General features: G+C 46.1%; 1 protein-coding gene across 4 annotated transcripts in view; it reads right to left on the reverse strand.

Moving 5' to 3' along the window:
* Positions 1-5,442, reverse strand: part of STAT3 (signal transducer and activator of transcription 3) — a 56,420-nt gene extending 50,978 nt beyond the window's left edge. For 3 of the 4 annotated variants that reach the window (XM_045189950.2, XM_024553508.4, XM_024553509.3), the window contains exon 1: positions 5,161-5,418. The gene's annotated coding sequence lies outside the window, so the exon portion shown is untranslated. Of the gene's footprint in view, positions 1-5,160 lie in introns of all 4 variants that reach the window. The other variant, XM_024553507.3, reaches the window with a different exon arrangement.
* Between the last annotated feature and the right edge of the window lie 5,893 nt (positions 5,443-11,335).

The raw sequence follows: 11,335 nt of genomic DNA on the forward strand, positions 1-11,335 counted from the left end.
TGGCTACCATGAATTATAACTTCCCACCTTTGTAGTTAAATACTGCAGTTTTTAATAATATTATTAGCGCTCAAAAATGTTGGCTATCTGCCAGGCGCTACGCAAAGTACTTTATATACATTATCTTGCTTAATCTTCACAATTCCCCTCCAACTGAACCTGGTACCAGCATTTTTTTGGATGGAGAACAGAAACTCAGAGAAGTTAAAGCAACTGACCCCAAGGTCTAAGAGGTGGGGGACCAGGATTAAAGCCCGAAGAGTCTGACTTCACAGCCCATTCTTTTCCCTCCTATAGCAACTGGGGAGCACGAAACCCCCAAACACACCACCCAGGCATTCTGACACTACAATAGTAGTTAACTCAGGAAAGCTCAAAATATAAGTTCCTCCTCCACTGCAGTTAGAAAGTCAAAGGGCAGATAAAAGTTCACTGATTAGAATCATTTACTATGGACGGAGACAACAGAAAGGAAAACCAGATAATCCAAACCTTATTTTATCAGGGTGGGGGGGGGAGGAGCAGATTTGCCTTCCTTATTATTCTTTTATTAGACTGTGAAAAAGGAATTTGCAATAAATCTGTCCAAGATAAATTGATAAGTAGAAAAAGCTGCAAAAAAACCCCTGGAGAAATAGACAGCAAACTATTAACAGGACATATACATAGTTTTTATTTCTACAAATTTAAATTTTTTATAATAACATGCATTATCTCTTTTTTTATTATTTTTAAAATATTTATTGAATTTACTGGGGTGCCACGCGTTTAAAAAATTATATACATTTCAAGGGTACAATTCTATAATACATCATCTGTATACTGTGTTCACCACCCAAAGTCCAGTCTCCTTCCGTCACCATTTATCCCCCCTTTCCCCTCTTCTACCTGCCCCACACCCTTGCCCCTCTGGTAATTACCAAACGTATTACTTCTGTAAACAGGACAAAACAACTTATTTTAATGACATTTGAACCCAATTATTAACAGAAAAGGGGTAAGAGCTCCAGCTCTGCAGCTTCCTTTCCGCTCCATCTAGTTCTAACTTAAGAACTTGCATTTAGAGCTCCCTGGATGCCCGACACTGTTTTGAGCCTCTTACCACTCCATCGCATGAGCCTTACATGCAACTGTTCACCACCTAGCTTGGAAGGAGAATTCCTAACTCATCCTCCAAAACCCTATTCAGGGCTTCCCACCTGGTAAAGCCCCGGTATGACAAAGCCTTTTCTCACCCTGAAGAGAATCAATCTCTTTAACTAGACATTTAATAAGAACTTAGATGTAAGGAGTTCTTACTGTGTGCCAGGCATTACGCCAAGCGTTTTACCTGTATTATGTCACTGAATCTTCCACAGCCCTTAGAGACCGGTACTGTTATCTTGTCCTTCTGCAGATAAGGAAACTGAGGCTCAGGTTCTGACCAGGAAGGGGCAGATCCAAGATCCAATCTCAGATGTGTCTGACTCCAGAGTTCCAGCCTGAAACCACGATTCTGTCATCATCTCCTCTGCCCTACGTCCATACTGACCTAGCACACCCCCTGGTTCTCACTGTCATGCCTCCGGTTCTGGGGAAACGGGGATCATGTTCCATTATCCAGGGACCCTGCCTCGCACAATAACCGGCTCTCAATGTCTGACGTTTGCCTCACTGAACTAAGAGTTGTGATGACCCTAACATGATAAATGAGAACTGACCATAACAGAGATTCATTCTTCCATAGACTATTCCCTTTAAAAATTGGAGACATTCCAAACAATTTACCACCAAAGTACCATCTGGCCACCCTGACTAAGGTGTACCATAGTAAGCCAAGGTTCCTAGCAACAAATATGTAACCACAACATTAATTTTCTTCACCATAACCAACAAACAAACAGCCCATCAATATTACCCTGGTGGACCTCACCAAGGCTGCTCCAGGACACCAGAGATTCTTCAGGATTCGCAGATGGCCTTCATGTGCTCTTTGGCTGGTTTTCATGAATGACCCAAAAGTTATAGTAAAATTTTTTAAATATGTAAGACAAAATGTGAATGGTCAATTTGTAGCCAATTAAAAATCCCTCAAAAAACATCTCTGCTCTTAACCCACACAAACCCCATAAATCAGGACACCTCTCTTTGGGTGCTGGCCCAGTTTATAAGGTCAGTCTCAATGACAACTCCACTAGGGCAGAGGCCATGTGCACTGATACACTTTGCACAAACTAACACACACCAGACACATCACAGGCGCGCCAGTACGTGGCCTCACACATCTTCACTTACTATTATTTTTTTGGCTTTGGATTATTTTGTAATTGATTGACTTTAGAGAGAGAGGAAGGGAGAGAAAGAAACAGTAACCAGTTGCCTCCTGTATGCACCCCAACCAGGGATTCAACCCGCAACCTAGGCATGTGCCCTGGCCAGAATTGAACCGGCAAAATTCTGGTTCACAAAACGACTCTCCAACCAAGTCGTGCGGCAAGGGCCTCAAACATCTTTAAAAGCTTCCCCTACAAAAGGATAGAACTGAAATCCCTTGGTCTTGTATTCAAGATATCATATAACTAGATACTCCTTCCCCGCTACTTACCTTCCTCATCTACCAGGATTTTGTCTGTACCCCCATACCTCCCCACCCCCCAATTCTTTATACCTATCAAACTCCAACCATTATTTGGGACCCAGATCAAATCTCTCCTATGGCAAGAAGGCTTCCTAGACAACTCCAGGCCTTACAGCCTCTCCTTCCTCTGCAGACCTGCAGCTCCTAGTGCGGCACTGTTCAACAGAACTTTCCATGGTGATGGAAATGCTCTTTATCCGTGCTATATATGTCTTTTATATAAAATAGCTAGTTTTTTGACCATCAGACCGTGTCCCACCATCTCCATGAGCACATGTTGCATTGTATGGTAAAGCATTTATCAAGTTGTCTCAGTAAACTGCAAGTGCTGTAAACATATTATCTTATTCTTCACAGCAACTTTCACTAAGTTGCAAAAAGTAAATATTTGCTGATTTGTAAACCACTTCTGAGAGAACGAGAAGGCAAAAAGGTGCTGAACTCCAGTCTGAAATGAGGGTCACTATCTCTGCCCATCTCTCCTCTGAATGTCAAAACCTGCAGGGGCAAGGAGGAGAAAGTGACTTTCTGAAAACACAAACAACCAGTGACCCAGCCGCAGGCACTTTGCCTGAAGTGACATTTAGGTCACAACTGGTCTTTATCCACCAGTTTGCCTAAACAAACATCTCTTTCCATCAGCAAATAGCTAAATTCTGATGATAAATCACACCGACCCAAAAGTGAGTTACTTCCCAAGTTAGAGCAGTCAGAAAAACAACCTAAGCAAACCCCATTTGTGCTGTTCCCCTGTTTATGTATCGCCAATCTCCCACGGAGTCTCACGGCCCATTGGGGGCACTTCACTGCCCAGGTCTTCGTTAGAACCTCGCTGACAGTTTCCCCAGCAGGGTCTGCACTATCTCTAAGCCAAGACCAGCTCCCTAAGCAGAAGAATATACGGAAGGGGTGAGTTCCACCACTACTGTCTTGGGCAAATGCCTTGTTCCCTTAGCCTCAATTTCCTTACCTACAAAATAGGGTCAAGTTTTTATAAACCGTCTGCTCCTTGTGGGTCAAGTCCTAACTGCATATTTCTACATGGTTACTCTTCCCAAAAGAACTACGTAGAAAAGATGCATAAATTTGCTAGTGACTAAGACCAACTCTCCAACAGCTACAACGATTTTTTTATATTGCAGACTTCTTTCCCTGTGCCACCATGCAAATGTCTGAGCACAAATTCTGCTAGCATTCCAGTCTGGCCCATGTAATAGGGAAATAGATGTGTTGACTCAGGGAACACAGATGTATTTAATATATAGTAAAATAGAAAGTTGGCCGAATCAAGTTATAAGGGTCTAAGGGCACATATAACAGAATGCTATTCTGATTTATTCAGACCCATGCTTTCAGCACAACTAACCAAAAAGTTACAAGCCATACACAAAATAAACATACCCTGTAATAGAACCAGCAGATGCACATTATATACATTTTTTATTTATTTTTTAAAATGTGTGCCAACATCATACACACACTTGATATAACACAGAGGGATGGGTACTAAACACGGAAGACCCAGCTGGGGTGACAGTTGGAATCTTGCTAACTGAAACCCAGCCACACACCCCAAACACAGGTAAAGTTTGCACGCATGGCTTCCCCAAGGCCAGCCTGTCTTTGTTTCCTCTCCTCCGCATTTACCCAAGATCTTGGCTCCGAGACAAAAAACTCCCACTCTCGATTGGTTCATTCTGTCCTATGCAATTAAGCAACACCACAATCCAGTAAACGCAAGGGCTCAATTATTTATCCTCTGGACGAGTCCACCAGGTGTTTATAAAAGAACAATGTCAAGGAGAAAAGAGGTTTATTGCTCTCTCGAGCTGGCTTGATGGGGGAGGGGGGTGTTGTTTTGTTTTGTGTTTTAGAAAGCGGTTGCGGAGAAGCACGGCTTAACCCAGCCGAGAAAAAGACGGGAGGGACTTTAGAAAGAGTGTGTAAGACTGTCAATCTCCCTACAGGAAACTTGACTCTTATGCAACACTCCTACCCACAACCAAGTAGGGGAGACTGTAGGGGGAAGGCACCTATTCTCACCTCCGGAGGGGTCCGGCTGGCTCCTAAAGGATCGAGAACAGGGCAAGGCCGAGGTAGGGGGGTGGGGGCCCCTTTTCAACACCCCCCCCCACTCCCCGTGACCTCCAGCGACTTGACAGTCGCTCCTGTGGCCGGAACGTCCCCGGAGCCCCAGGGAGCAGGAAGTCGGGGGGCTGTCCCTCACTCCTGCCACCCCCACCCTGGCGTGCTCTCGCCCCACAGACCGCCCCCTCGAGCCCATTCTCTCTTTCTCGTCGCCTCCCCTTTCTCCGAAGAACGGCACCCCCTGTCTTTTCAGAGGCCCGCTCCTGTCATCCCGGGGAGTTGTCCCTTCAGAGCAACCCTCCCGAGTCTCCTCGTATCATCCCGCCCCCCTGAAGTTTCCTTCCACAACTTCCCCGAACAACACAGAAGCTCCCAGTCCCTCCGACGTCCCCCGGGATCCCCAGGCCTGGGAGCCGTCGGGACCGAGGGGCGGCCCCACCCTTCACCCCCTTCACCTGTTTCTCGGGCTGAGGCCCGACAGGACGGGGTGCGCTTGCGCCGGGGTGCGGGCCGCGGGCTCCCTCAGGCCGCAGGGTCTCTGCTAGCAGACGGGAGAGAGAGCGGAGCGGAGCTGCTCGTCAAGGATCCGGTTCGGGCTCACTCCCTCCGCCGCGACGACGGAACCCCAGACTCTCCCTCCTTGTCTACGCCGCCGCAGCTCCGGAAACCTCTGAATTACAGCCGCTCCAGCCAATCCCCGCCCAGCCCCGGCCTGGCCCTGACACTCCGTCCTGCATAATTCATGAGACGGCCACTTTTCTCCTCCACCCAGAGGCCTTGGAGCTTGTACTGTACGCCCAAGTCCCGCCAGCTGACCAATGAGGAGAGCCTCTGGGAGAAAGGGCGGAGCCAGCCAAGACGGAGAACGCCCCGTACTGGCTGTTCCGAAGTCTTAGTGCTTCTCCCTCCGCAGCAGCAGGGGAATTGCCGAGGTCTCGGCCCAGAAGCCCGGGGGGAGGGAGAGAAGATGACTGGAATGCCCTGCTAAAAACTCAGCTGAGTTCCTGGCAGTGTGTGACGTCAAGACACTTTAAATGCCCCGATGCGGCTGTCTTTTGCTTGCTCTCTTTTTTTTTTCCGGTTCTTGACAGCACGTGGCCGCGAGAGTGGGAGCTACTTACCACGTGGGAATCAGCCAGTTAGACAGTCCTGAGGTATCGCCAGATCCTCAGGGGGCCCAACACCTCAACTGGGTTTCTGGGGACAGCAAAAAGAACATGGGTGACTCCCGCCTGCTTTGAACTTCAGTTTCTGCGTGAGACGGGCCACACACACCCGGAAATATGACGTGGGAATACAGTAATTACTAGAGTGCGTGGGGAGAGGATAGTGAATTTAACCCTGTTCTCCGTTCCGTCGCTTGAAACATCAAACGCCAACTGCTCGCACATTGGCCAATTCAAGAGAATGCAGAAGACAATACATACAAAAATTGACACGTATACACGTTATTTTCATGCTTCTGAGTTTAAATACTTGAAATTGCCTATTCTTTTTTTTCCTGGTCAACTTAGATCGCAAGTATTACTGCATTCAAGCCAGTAGTTTATAGGAAATGTAGACATTTTACCTTGCATAATAGAGGATGTACTTTGCATAATGGAATGATTTGTATGTGTGTGTGCTAGCGCGCGTACACTGATATTATCAGGTTTTTTAATAACAGCTATTAGTGTTTGTGTTGTGTTTAGTACCAAAGGGTATAAAGATGAAATCTTAAAAGGGCTCATTATGTCATCACCCAGATATCCCCTGATGACATTTTTTCAATGAAACTAACACATGTTGTGGTTAGAAAATTCGAAGAGTTCAGAAAAGTTGAAAATTAAACATGAAAATCTCACCCCTCCCTCCACCGGTCTTCTCCCCAAGGATAACTATTCTTATTAATTTCTGATGAGAAAATCAATGACTCTTAACCTGTGGTGGGGGCGTGGTCCCAGATCCTTCTGGACTGTGCTGGAAACTACGGGTTCTGGCCCTAGAAATATCCAGCATGAGCTGTATATTCTCATGGTTCTCCAGATACCTGAAGCCCAGCTAAAGGCTCCAGATTTGGACCATTTTATTTATATCCAAGTGAGAGGTGAGAGCAGTGTAGGGCAACTGGTAGGCTCACTGGTGATAGCATTGAGGTTCCCATTGCCCTCCTAATAGACTTGGCCCAGTGTGGAAAGTGCTGTATCTATCTGTAGTGTGTGTGTGTGTGTGTGTGTGTGTGCTGATTGCTGGGTCTACCTTTCCCTTCACCCAGGATGAATAGCCCCACCTCCCACCTCACAAAACTCTGCTTTAGTTGTGCTACCCCACGCAGTTGAGTGCCTCCCTAGTAACACGGGGTCCAATATCGGTCTAGTTATTTACTGCTTACAAAGCCCTTACACGCTCATTACCTCTTTCTTTCTCACAACACTTATGTGTAGCAGATAGGAGAGGCCATGTTATATATTGATAGGAAACTAAGGCCAAAAATGGTATGACGATCTCAGATCGTGGAGATACTCAGAGGTATACCAGGTAGCTTCAGGGCCAGGCTTTTGGAACTCCACATCCCATAACTTTGTTCTGTCCACTCACATGCTGCCCTCCTCCCCTGACTCCTTAGCAGCTGGCTTTTGACTCCCTCGTTGCCCTCCCCGTCATTCACATAGAGAATCTGCCCCTGAGCTTATCTGTTCCACCTACAAAACCCCTCTCCAGCCCCGCCGCTGGCCTTTCTCCACATTCTGCCAGTGCTATTGACTTAAAGGCGGCAGTTTCTTTTGGTTGAGCCAATGTGTTGCCCTGAACTCCCCTTTCCAGCCCCATCCCCTTCTCACACTCCTAAAGCTCCCACGCTGAATTAATCACCCTCCTCCAATCATGCAACACCTCTGCAAGTTTATGCCATTGCAAATCTTCCCACCAGCTGGAATCCCCTCTCTTTCCTCATTTCCTACCAGAGAAGTTCTTGCTCACTCACTCTTCAAAGCCCAGTTTCCAAATTACATCCTCTGGGCTTTCTGAGATTCTTCCTGGCAACGTTAATCTCTTCTGCGGGACTCCCTTAGCAGGTTGTTTCCCCATCTAATATAGTATTCTCTGCTTCAGACTGTAATGTATCCATTCATTAACCAGTTCCTGATAAATAAAATTAATGATTAACATCTATTAAGTAATAACCATGTTCCAGAAACTGAGCTAAGCTTTACACACAGATTTCCTCATTGGATCCTCACCAGAACCTAGTGAAGTAGGGTACTATATAATTTGCATTTTCAGCTGAGAAAGCTGTGGCTGAGAAAGTGAAAGATGGGTCTAAGGTCCCAGCACCAGAAACTACAGGTAAACTCAGAGTGAGAATCGGGTCTGGCTGACTCCAAAGCCTGGACTCTCTGCCCACATGGTTGAAAGCATTTACTAGCTAGCCCAGAACCCACCTAAGGCTGATTGAACTAAACAGTAATAAATGTGTTGAATAACCATATCGGCAATAGCTAACACTTACAGAGTGTTTACTGTGTGTTAGCCAGTACTCTTAAGTCTGTTATATAGCCATGTAGTAACTTGTTTAATCCTTACGGTAATCCCAGGAGAAGGATACCATAATTTTACAGATGAAGGAAATGAGACTTACCCAAGATTAAGTGACTTCCCCAAGAACACAGAGCTGGTAAATGGCAGAGTCAAGATTCAAATCCAAGTGGTCTATTTCGAGATCCTGAATAACTGCTCTTCCTTGACTCTATCTCCAAGCCTGACTTTCCTCTTGGATCCCCAAAGAAGGGTCTAAAGCAGGGGAAAAGAGGAGGCCCTCATCTCTAACCATGAGGTGAATGAAGGCAGAGTGCAGAAGCCCAGTGAGTTTATGGTGGTTTATAAACATGTCGGCAAATTCTTTGACACTTTTCCCACCTAAAGGTAAAGTCTAATTCCATTCCCTCAGTGACTTGCTTCTAATAAGTAGAGCATAGTGGAAATGATGCTGTGTGACTTCTGAGGTCATAAAAGGCAAAACAGCTTCCAGTATAAGCATTCCCTTTCCTCCTGTCTGAAGAACAATCCCCTTGATATTTTCAAGATTAAGCTCTTTTCCTAGGATGCTTAAAACATCATTCATACTATGTCATTCTGTTCCTTCAGCAGCTTCCATGAGGCTTAGGATAAAGGAGTTCTCCTTTTTCTTTAAGGCCCTACTTACCCCACCAACTTTCCTCCTGCCCACTAAATTCTAGCCATCCATTTCCCACCCCAGGGCCTTTGCATATGCCAATCTTTTTCCTTCACCAGCTTTGGCATGGCTAGTTTCTTCTCACCCTTCTGGTCTCACCTGCTCAGAGAGACCTTGTCTAACTACCCTTACCTATAGTTACTCCAGCCCCTTAATCTCTATCTCTGTATGTTGTTTCCTTATCTCTTATTCTCCTTTCATTGATCTGCTTACAGTTTGTTATCTGACTTCCTCATTATACTATCAGTTCCAAAGATAATGAATCTTACTTGTTTGGTGCTTCCTTGTCTCTCCAGTGGCTGGGGATAGGTTTCAGTAAATACTTATTGAATGAATGGAAGTGCTCTTGGTTCCATCCCTCCCCTTTCTGAGCTTTGTCAGTTCTCCTCTCCCCCTGACCTTCTCCACTTACTCCCTTCCTTCTTGCTCCAAAGATACTCCTTTCCTCTCTTGACCCTCCAGTTACCCTCCTTTGCTATCATGGCTCCCAGGCCTTCACCCCCAGTTGCTCCACCAAACTGGCTTCTGCCCTCTCCTCTCTATAACACAGGGCTCTTGAAGGCCATGGGGACCTCCACTCCTCCAAGCTGATGTCTTCTCAGTCATTTTACTTAATTTGGCTGTAGGATCTGGCACTGTTGCTCATCCTTACCCCTAGACATTCTTTCCTCCCTTGGCCATCACAGTGGTCAATGGAAGCAAACTGCATTACCTAGAAAGCCAATGGGAGCTGAAATGATACACCTTGGTTCGAATCCCGGCTCTCACACAGAATAGGCAGTGCAACGCTGACAAGTTTTTTAACCTCTCTCAGCTTCAGCACCCTCATCTTCAAATAGAGAATGTAATTTTGACCTTGGTAAGTTTGCATTCAAGTGCTTTTGATTGGAAAATACTTTCAAGTTAACTTACCTGCATGGCAGGTAAGAATCGGGTCCTGGCAGGGTCCACTGCTCAGCCACCCACACAGCTTGCAACCTTGGGCCAATTGCTTAACCACTGTGAGCTTCAGTTTACTTCTCTGTGAAAGAGAGTATGAGACAATCGTGAAGATTAAATGAGATAACCAGCAAAGCCCACAATACAGCATCTGGCACATTGCACCCCTCAACTTAAGTGAACTCTTATTATCTCATGCAGAAAACCAAGGTGGGGGGAGGGGAGGACTTATTGAAAGGAAGCTGAGACCTCTCCCAAATTTGAATAAAGGGTTAAACATCCACGTCCCCTCGAGGGCAATTGCAGGAAGCTCACCAGAGAGACCATCCCGCTAAAACTCTGCCTTTCCTTTGTCATGACTTGACTTGAGGCCGCTAATAAAAATGTTCAGTCTCTATGCCTGTTGGCTCAAAATTCTAAACTGCCGGCAGAGAAGATTTCATTAGCCCAGACAGGACCAGACATCCGTCCTTGACAAAGCAGCTGTGGACAGGGATAGGGGTGTTGGTTGCTCCGCGGAGACAGAGCCCTGGAGGGAGGAGGCAGGAACTTTTGTAAACAGAGGAGCTACCAATACAGATCAGAATTACCTGAGATAATGTTAATGAACCAGCCCTGCACCCAGCGAGATACCCTTCTCCCTCCCTGGCCGTCTCAACTCCCATCATCCCCTAAAGGTGGGCATGCGCCTCGAATTCTAAATTCCATCCTCTTCTCTCCCTTACTACTCCCCTTGGCTCTCATCTATTCCAAGCACTTCAATGATCACCTCTCTTTTGAGAACTTTTATGCTGAGTCTTACTAGGCATAGATAATTACTTTCTCTCCTGGGTCTGCAGCAACTTCCTCTGTAAAATGACTATTTCCTCATGTATAAAAAAGACCCCTTTTAGCCCTGACCTGGGTGGCTCAGTTGGGTGGGTGTCGTCCCGCAAAGTGCAAAGTCACTGGTTTGATTCCCAGTCAGGGCAGATGCTGAGGTTGCAGGTCCAGGTGTGTGTTTCTCTCTCACATTGATGTTTCTCTCCTTTTCTTTCTCCCTCCTTCCCTCTCTCTAAAGATCAGTAAACACATAATTTTTAAAAAGACCCCTTCTATATCTTGCATTCCATAATTCTATTAACTATTCCTTAGTCATGCCTTCAGCTTTCCTACTTCTTTGTCTTCCTGCAAGCTGTTCCCTTTACCTAAAGAAATTTCACATTTCACTGCTTTTGTTTAATTAACGTGTTGAGTACCTACTGTTTCAAAAGGTGTCTCTTGGGTCCTGCCTGGCTGCAGGCCTCCTTTCCTGGGAATTGCCCCTCCCCTCCCCCATCATACACCGGAATGGGTCCCTTCAGCCGTGTCTGTATGACATGATCTGGTCCTCCTGGCCATAGATTATGAAATCCAGAGTAAACACTAACGTTAACTGGCTTAATCAGATTCTCTCTGCCAGGAATTTAGAATTTGAAGCTGAGAGGCACAGAGCCTGGGGT

This window comes from Desmodus rotundus, chromosome 9 (genome assembly GCF_022682495.2).
Source record: "Desmodus rotundus isolate HL8 chromosome 9, HLdesRot8A.1, whole genome shotgun sequence".
In the NCBI taxonomy this organism is placed as follows: Eukaryota; Metazoa; Chordata; class Mammalia; order Chiroptera; family Phyllostomidae; genus Desmodus; species Desmodus rotundus.